The sequence below is a fragment of the Rana temporaria genome, chromosome 1, assembly GCF_905171775.1.
Source record: "Rana temporaria chromosome 1, aRanTem1.1, whole genome shotgun sequence".
Taxonomy (NCBI): Eukaryota; Metazoa; Chordata; class Amphibia; order Anura; family Ranidae; genus Rana; species Rana temporaria.
This window is the reverse complement of record NC_053489.1, coordinates 339,708,201-339,717,952: the sequence shown is the minus strand read 5'-3', so window position 1 is coordinate 339,717,952 and position 9,752 is coordinate 339,708,201.

Here is a 9,752-nt window from a genome sequence, read left to right as displayed (position 1 = left end):
CTCTGTAAACTCCTACGATCACAGCTAGTGATGAGTAAGGATGAGCTCCAGCGCGTTCGCATCGTACACGTGCAGAGTCCGCCAGGAGGTGTGCACGGCGCTGAGCTAATCACAGCCAGGGAGACATTGTCCCGATGCTCGGCTGCAGAGATCGGGACAATGTCTCCCTGGCTGTGATTAGCGCAGCACCATTCAGACTTCCTGGCGGACTCTGCACGTGTACGATGCGAACACGCCGGAGCTCATCCCTAGTGATGAGCATACACCAACAGTACAAAGGCCACTTCCCTCGCCTATAACTGGCTTTTGCAGCAAGGAGCACATGGAAAGACCTCCTTAAAGGCACAAGGGTGCACTGGACACCCAGCATGTAGCACAATGGCAACAAAGGTGTCTAGTGCTTCTCCCAGGGCCGCCATCAGGAATTATGGGGTCCCTTACACAGCTTCAGGCATGGACCCCCTGGAGCAGAGAACCGGGGTGGGGGGGGGGGAGCTGCCGCCTCAAATTGAGAAGCGGGGGGGGGGGGCTGCCGCAAATTGAGAAGCAGGGGGTGCCACGAATTGGGGGGGGGGTTCCCCTGGGGACCTCCTGGGCCCCTTACAAAAAAAAATAGAAAAAAAAAAGGTGGGGTAGCCATCTGGGGACCCCCGGGCCCTTTAATAAAAACAAAAACATATATATATATAAAATATAATAAAAAAAGGGGGGTTGCCATCCGGGGCACTGGAAACCTCTGGACCCTTTTATAAAAAGAAATAAAACAAAATATAAAAGAAAATGTATATATATAAAAAAAAAAGGGGGGGTTGCCATCCGGGGACCTCCGGGCCCTTTAATAAAAATAAAAAAATATATATATAATTTTTTTTAATAAAAAAAATAAATAAAAAAAGGGGGGTTGCCATCTACCCCGGGGACCTCCGGGCCCCTTACAGGTGTACTGCCTATACCATCCCTAATGGCGGCCATGGCATCTCCTCATGAGTATTCCAATAGTACAAACAAATGGCCACTGCCCCACCTATAACTGGCCTTTGCAGCAAGGAGCACATGGAAAGATGATGCATGTCAAACAAAACCCCAAAATTCCCAGCTCAACTTGCAGACCAGTCTGCAACCAACCAAACCTAACAGAACAGTTTGCTTTAAAAACAGGGGTTAAGTTTGCACACATTTGCAAATACATGCGTAAGCTACAGAGCCACTTTACAGCACCCCAGTATTATCTGCAGTCCTTGTATGCTGGGTGTCCAGTGCACCCCTGTGCCTTTAAGGAGGGATGTGCTCCCTCCAGGCTCATCTGCCCTCTGCCTATCCATTAGAATGCATGTGCTTTCACTGTGGAGGCTCTCAAAAATGTATAGAGTTATTTAGGACTGCAGATAATACTGGGGTGCCGTGAAGTGGCTCTGCAGCTTACACATGTATTTGCAAAAGTGTGCAAACGAAACCCCTGTTTTTAACTACTGTTAGGCCCCTTTCACACTGGGGCAGTGGGTGTGTCGGCGGCAAAGCGCTGCTATTAGTGGTGCTTTTCTGTCAATTTTGTGGCGCTATTTGGCCACTAGTGGGGCGCTTTTACCCCCTGCTAGCGGCCGAGAAAGGGTTAAAACCACCGCAAAGTGCCTCTGCTGCGACGATTTGCCGGCGGTATAGCCACGGTGCCCATTGATTTCAATGGACAGGAGCGGTATACACATCGCTCCTTCACGGGTCCAAAGATGCTGCTAGCAGAACTTTTTTTACCATCCTGCTAGCGCACCGCTCCAGTGTGAAAGCCCTCGGGAGCCAGGAGTTGAGGCTGTTTCAGGGCACTTTGCAGGTGCTATTTTTAGCGTTATAGCGCCTGCAAACCGACCCAGTGTGAAAGGGGTCTTAAGACGCGAGTTTCACAACTCGCATTCGGCGCTCTATAAGTATTTATTCCAATCCAATCCAATCCAAGATAATTTGGTTGGTAAGTTGAGCTGGGAATTTTCTTTGGTTTTGTTTTTAGAGATGAGCATACTTCTCTCTAGCCAAACAAAGAATTCAAGCTTTTTTTTTTAACCACTTCAAAACTGGGCACTTTCACCACCTTCCTGCCCAGGCCACAGCACAGATAGGCTGCACTTGAGGCGGCACTACTAAGTTGCACTGATAAGGTGGTACTGATGGAAACTGATATGCTGCACTGTGTATCAGGGCACTGATGATCAGTACCCTGAGTTAGGAGGACAACCTAGCACATCTCTAGTCATAGATAAACAGGGCCTAGGCAGGGATCTTTGTCTATATAAGTGAAAATGCCTGTCTACAAACTATGGTAAATGCTGTATACTGGAATTTACACAACTATAGATGCTATAATGTAATGTCGGTGATCAGCGACTTACAATTGAATGAATTCTAAGTTATTAGCACTGTGTGGGAACACCATTTATGTTGGCAGCTACTTGGCTCTTTATATTTATTTTTTTGGTTTGCACATTAGTACTTAGATTGGTCAGCAACTTATTGTGTGACTGTGATAGGGTGTTGGGCAATCTGATGCTAACAGACACTATTTGTAAACACAAAACTCTGTGTGTGATTGCACACAGTCGATCAGCTGATTTCAGCCCTAAAAAATTCAATGCCAAAATAATGTTCATGCCAAATAGGGATGAGCTTCGTGTTCGAGTCAAACTTATGTTCGACTCGAACATCGTATGTTCAATTGTTCGTCCAATTACGAACGTTGTGGGCCGTTTGCACCAAATTCAAGTGGCGTGTCACGGCCCATAATTCACTGCGGCATTGCAGTGCATTGCTGGCTGATGATGCATGCACTATGACCCGCATGCTTGGCCAATCACAGCTTGCAAAAAACGGAGCGCCATAATTGGCCAAAGCCAGGGTGGCTTTGGCCAACTATGGCTCAGGGGGTTTAGTACACGCCCCACACTATATAAGGCCGCCTGGAAGTCGGCCTTGTGTAGTGTGTTGCGGTGGTTACAGAGAGAGAGAGAGTGTGTCATTTTTTTGAGTTGGATAGAGCAGGCAGGCTAGTGAGTTAGTTACAGTGTGTAGAGGATATATATGATAAATAAGGGGGAGGGCAAATGACACTTGCTAATAATCAAGATAATATCAATGTCTAAATGTCTTCCAGATTCCTGCTGTGGTCACACTCCAAATCGAACCAGAAAATATGTGTCACTCCTGGACCATATGTTCGATTTGGAGTGTGACCACAGCAGGAATCTGGAAGACATTTAGTGTTTATTGATATTATCTTAATTATTAGCAAGCGCCATTTGCCCTCCCCCTTATTTATCATATTTATTAGTGCGTGAGCACTTATTGGCGTGGCTGCTGCTTAGTATATTATATTTATTCTAGTTTATTTTATTGCTTTAGGTAGTGTGGTTTGCGCATTAGTTCCCCCCATTATTCATAGAGGATATATATGCATCCCAGGTTTTGTATATATATTTATACACTGTATTGAGTTTAGCTAGATCCGCTCTTCCTAATATACTGACAGGCAGGCAGGTGATTGTGCTAGCTGCAGTATTTTCACTTGGTGTACTGTCTGTGTCCTCTGCACAGTGTGCACCTAAAGCTACGTCAATAGATTTGCTGGTGTTCTCATATTAATTCCTACAGCCAGGGATCTGCTCATATTAATACCACAGGCAGGGGATCATTCTGCAAGTAATTTCCACGTGGTGTACTGTGTCCTCTGCACAGTGTGCGCCTAAAGCTACGTCAATAGATGTGCTGGTGTTCTCATATTAATACCACAGGCAGGGATCAGCAAGTATTGTCAGTATTTGTGCAGCTACATCTCCCTGTAGGCCATTAGTATGTCTGGAAGGACAACAAGGAGAGGCAGAGAGTCACGAGCCAATAAAAGAGGGCATGCAGGCTCTGCGTCTAGAGGCAACAGTGCTGCTGGTTGTGGACACGGTGCATCCTCATCAGCCTCAACAATAGAATGTAATTACAGTTCTTGATATAATAGTTCACAGCAGGGCATTCCAGCGCCCACCAAGACTAACTGTGAGGGCTTACAGTGTTGTGGCAACACCAACACCTAGGGCCCATAGGCGTGCGCAGCCTATTGCATTAGGGTGTGCACCCCAAAGCTCAAACAGACAAAAGTATTGGGACACCTGCATTTACACGCACACAAACTTTAATGGCATCCCAGTCTTAGTCCATAGGGTTTATTACTTTGCAGCTTTCAAATTTCTCTTTATTAATCTTTTTTCAACAATACATACATTACAATACAAAAAAATAAATAGATACAAATTATTTAAAAACACTGATAGTACAAACACACATAAACGGTCTCAATATAACCCCTTCATAAAATTTGACTAATATTTATAGTAATTGTTATTCTTATAGTGGAATATCCCCTTACCCTATGTACATTATCCCTAATCCTATGTCCCCTGACTTCCCGGTCTAAAATAGACAAAGTGACAGACAATAATAGATTAAATGAGGATAGGGATAAGAGAAAGAGGGACAAGACAGGGCCAAAGATGTAGGAAGAAGAAGGAGGAGCCTTGTCTCCCTCGTCTTCCCCCTCCATCAAAGAGGAAGAGAGAAAGAGAAGGAAAAAAAAAAGGGGGAACCCCCAAAAAGTGATATCTAATTAAAGGATCACTAAAGGAAAAAAAAAATTTGCTGAAATGACTGTTTACAGGGTATAGAGACATAAAAGTTAACCGATTCCTTTTAAAAATGATTAAAAATAGATTAAATTCAATCATATAATGTGCCTGCAGTTTCACTTTTGTTTTTAAACTGGTTTCATGTTTATGTGAAGTAAAGAGACCCACAGAACCAAAACAAACAAATCCAGGGCAGTGTTTTGTTTTTAAAATGAATCTGATTGGTTCTGAGGAGTTTTAGACACACAGCTTAGACCACAGTGAGAAGCTCCCATGAGTTTTTTCATAAGGAGCCAGACAAGCAGGAAGTGTGGAGATCACAGCAGAATTACAGCTACTTCAAAGCAAAAACGAACAATGAGGACATGAAACCAGTACTGCAGTAGGGTAAAGGAAGCTATTTAGCTAAAACATTTTTTTCCTTTAGTGATCCTTTAAGTGTATATTACTTTGGGAAGGCTTTCCCATCCAAGCCTATATATATGTGAGGAGAAAAAAAAAAAAAAAGAAGGTATATAGAAAGAAAATATATACAGTGCAAGTGAGCAATCTAATGTGTATATGAGAAAAAAAAAGTGATATCTAATTAAAGTGTACATTACTGTAGGAAGGCTTTCCTATCCAAGCCCATATATATGATGGGAGCGGAGAGAGCTCAGTGAAGGAGGAGAGCGACATTGCAGTGTAGTCAGTAGCAGATCACTCACCTCTGATCACTGCAGGACTTTCACTCATTGCATTCAGCTCTTGTTCAGCATGGGAGCTGCTTCATCCTGCACCCAGGGCCATCTTAATAGCATTGTGGGCCCCTGGGCAAAGTAATGCACTGGGGCCCCCACAGGCCTGCACTACCGTTCACCAAATGCAACCCATTTAAAAAAAAGGGTCTGAGCTGTAAATAGGTAAGGGGTATAGCGTGGCTCCCTCTCTGGTGGTGCGGGTACAGGGGTATAGCGTGGCTCCCTCACTGGTGGTGTGGGTACAGGGGTATAGCGTGGCTCCCTCTCTGGTGGTGCAGTACAGGGGTAATAGCGTGGCTCCCTCTCTGGTGGTGCTGGTACAGGGGTATAGCCTGGCTCCCTCTCTGGTGGTGCGGGTACAGGGGTATAGCCTGGCTCCCTCTCTGGTGGTGCTGGTACAGGGGTATAGTGTGGCTCCCTCTCTGGTGGTGCGGGTACAGGGGTATAGCGTGGCTTCCTCTCTGGTGGTGCGGGTACAGGGGTATAGCGTGGCTCCCTCTCTGGTGGTGCGGGTACAGGGGTATAGCGTGGCTCCCTCTCTGGTGGTGCGGGTACAGGGGTATAGCGTGGCTCCCTCTCTGGCTTCCCCCAGCACAGTCCTTTCTTTTACTCTTCTATTATCAGTCAATTCCTCTGCTTTCTCTTGGTTACAGGCCCCCCCAGCAGAGTGCATGCATGCTGGGGGCTGAAGCCTGCTCTCCGTGGACACACCTGGGGCCGCCAATCCTCCGGGACTACATTTCCCATGATCAGTGTTGCCAACCTACCAGACTGAAATTCACTGACGCGAAATTCAATATTTGCTGGCACAGCCACGTTTTTACTGGCATTTTCTAAAAGTTACAGAATTTGTTTTCCGTGCAAATTTCAGTACAATATGCAGTTAGTACAGTGGTTTAAGACAGATATTAAGGTAAAAAAAAAAACATATTTCTTATGTTATTTTTGATATAGTAAGGATGAGTTATTGTAACCCATCAGATTGTCACCACTGGAGAGATTTCCCCCTAATTTCTGTTTAATAGCCACCAGAGAAAGTGAGGGGGAATCCCGGGTAGCCACCAGGATCACAAGAATGTATGTCCCCAATTCTAAAGACCTCCTGTCTCCATCCCTCCCTCTGTTGCAGCCTCTTCACCCTCCATCACTTCCATCCCTCTGTTACTCTATCCCTCCTTTCTTTCATCTTTCTATAACTCCATCCTTTTATCTTTTACTCCATTCCTCCCTCCATCATACTGTCCATCCAACAATCCTTGTGCCTTATATCCCCCCACCTTTTCTATCCTCCATCACTTTCATTCCTCTAGTATTCTGTCTCTCCCTCTTTCTTTCTTTCTTTCTTTCTTTCCATCCCTCCATCCTTTGCTTCATCATTCCATTTCTGTGTCTCGCTCACATCCCTCCATGCCTTGCTCTGTCCCATCATCCATCTCCCTGTCACCCAATCTATACCTCTATTCTTCAGGGCTCTTTCACACACACGTCGGTTTTCATGGACTTCGCTTGCTCAGCAGGGATCGCTTCGTTGAGCCCTGCTGAGCCAACAGGTCCGCCTCTGCTCACTGTGGAGAGATGGACCTTTTAGAGCTCCGCTCTCCTCTATGGGGGATGGGATAAAAACAGATCCGCCTGTCCGTTTTTATCCCATCTGCCACCTGGATTAGTGGATTTGGATGTCAGCGGACATGTCACTGCTGACATCTGTCACTCCATAGAGATGAATGGAGCGTCCGATCAGGTCCGCCTGAAAAACTGACAGGCAGACCTGAACGTGTTATGTGTGAAAGGACCCCAACTCACTCCTCACTCTTTCCATCTCTCTGTCCATCCACCTCCCCCAACACTCCACTACTCTTTCCATTATAAACAAATAAAAAGACTCCAATGCACTTCCACACCAAATCTGCTCACTACTTACAAAAATATATATGAATAAACACCTTAAAACCATCAAGCAAAATAATCAAATATATAATTATCATACATTTCATAAAACACACTATACAACACCAGAACTTTTAATCTACAAAACCAGCCTGATCTGTGATATTGCTCCTGCCTCCCCTCTCCTGGCATGCTGGGATTTGTAGTGCCACAGCCTGACACATGAGGTGGTCATACAGGAGAGGAGGCTGTGCCTGGTGAGCAGATAATGGGTAGGGACAGGGAGGTGTAATAGAGATTGGGGGAGATCTCAGAAAACATGCTCCCTTTAGAAGCAGAGCAGTTCACAGCCACACATAAAAACGATCTTGTGTAACAGCATGAGACAGGAGCCTGCTACACAGAGCCCATCCTCCTCTCCCCCTCCCCACTAAGATAAGCACACAGTCCTGTCAGTGACCTGTTGTTCAGCTAGCTTACCTTAGGCTAGGCTGAACTCGTCCTCCACTGCAGGCTGCATGGCTCCACTCCTCCCCCTCTTAGCCTCTCCTGTGAGGAACTTGAATAAGGCGCCCTGAGAGAATGAATTTAAGGGGAGGACAGCCCTTTGTGCACCCATTGGCCAAGGAAGCATCTGCACCGCCCCCTGCTGCCTACTCAGCCAATGGGTAGCTAAAGCTCACCGTGCACTGTGTGTGTCAGAGGCAGAGGGGAGCGATGCGGCTGCCATACAAATGTAGCTTGCGGCATGCGGGAATAATGACAACCCGCACACGCCGCGGCCATTCCGGGACTCATCCCTGATTGGGAGGTATGGATTAGGGTGTGCCTGGGCACACCCGGCACACCCCGTGGGCACGCCTATGCTAGGGCCCAAATTTCTGCAGAGTATATACAGCAGGCCCCTACTTTCAAACATCCAACTTACAAACGACTCCTACTTGCAAACGGAAGGAGACAACAGGAAGTGAGAGGAAATCTACCCCTAGGAAGGAAAATTCTCTTCTGTAAGGGGTGTCTCCTATCCACTGATGCTTTATCACCAATCCTTGTTTCACCAAAAAACCCAAATTTTCAAAAAAATTGTCATTGGGACAGAAATTGAGGTGCAATCTTCTGAACAGATGCGCACAGACAGCAAAACAAATGTTACAGGGGTGATAACCCCTCTCTATGTTTTCCGAAAAGCTTAAAAATAGATGTTATGGCTGAAGCTACACTTTAAAAAAGTACCAGTTCAAAATTACAAACAGATTCTACTTAACAAAAAACCTACAGTTCCTGTCTTGTTTGCACCGCTTTTATACTGCTGTTCAAAGTATATAGGGCCAAAGGGGCTTGTAATGACCTGGGGGAGGGGGGGAACCCATGCTATTTTTCTCAATGATTTTCATCCATATTGCAGGGACTAGACATTACATTAAAGTAGAGAGCCAGTCACATTCTCCTGCTATGCAAATTGAATGCGGAGAAACACGCATTCAATTCGCATAGGTGTGAACCCGGCCTCAGTGTCTGATTGTCCGCGGCAATATCACAGTACCTCTCTAAGTCGCTGGCCGCCACCATTACTAGTATAAAAAAAATCCAGTATAGCTCCCTTGGCACTATCCTAACCTTCCCAGATGATGTTTGTCCCTGAAAATCCTTTTTGATAACAGCTGTTTCTACGTTTGTTACTTTATATTTTTTCTCGACTCCCCTGCGCGGGAGAACTTTTGTTACATTATTCCTTTTCTTTCAATAAAATTATTAAACAAAAAAAATAAAATCCAGTATATGTCCCATCTACGCTTATTGGGATTTGTTTTATGTAGCAGAATTCATATTGGCCTAAATTGATGAAGAAATTCGATTTTTTTTAATTTTTATATTGGATATGTCTTATAGCAGAAGGTAGTATATATATATATATATATATATATATATATATATATATATATATATACACACACACACATATATATATATACACACACACACACACACACACATATATATATATATATATATATATATATATACACACACACACACACACACACACATATATATATATATATATATATATAAATAATTTTATTTTTTCAAAATTTTCAGTCTTTTTTCGTGTATACCGCAAAACGCAGAAGTGATCAAATACCACCAAAAGAAAGCTCTATTTGTGGGAAAAAAATGGCATAGATTTTATTTGGGTACAGTCTTGCATGATGGCGCAATTGTCAGTTAAAGTAACGCAGTGCTGTATCGTAAAAAAAATGGCCTGGTCATGAAGGGGGGGGGGGGTAAATCTTCCAGAGGTCAAGTGGTTAAAAATGCCACATAAACACGTTGGTATTGAAAAAAATAATAATTACCTTCTACTGCTGTACACTTTATCAAGCACACGGTGGCGCTGTGTGATATTCCTCGGATAAGAAACTGCATCTTGCTGGTAACTCGTGTACCATTGGTTGGTTGTTGGTCTCCT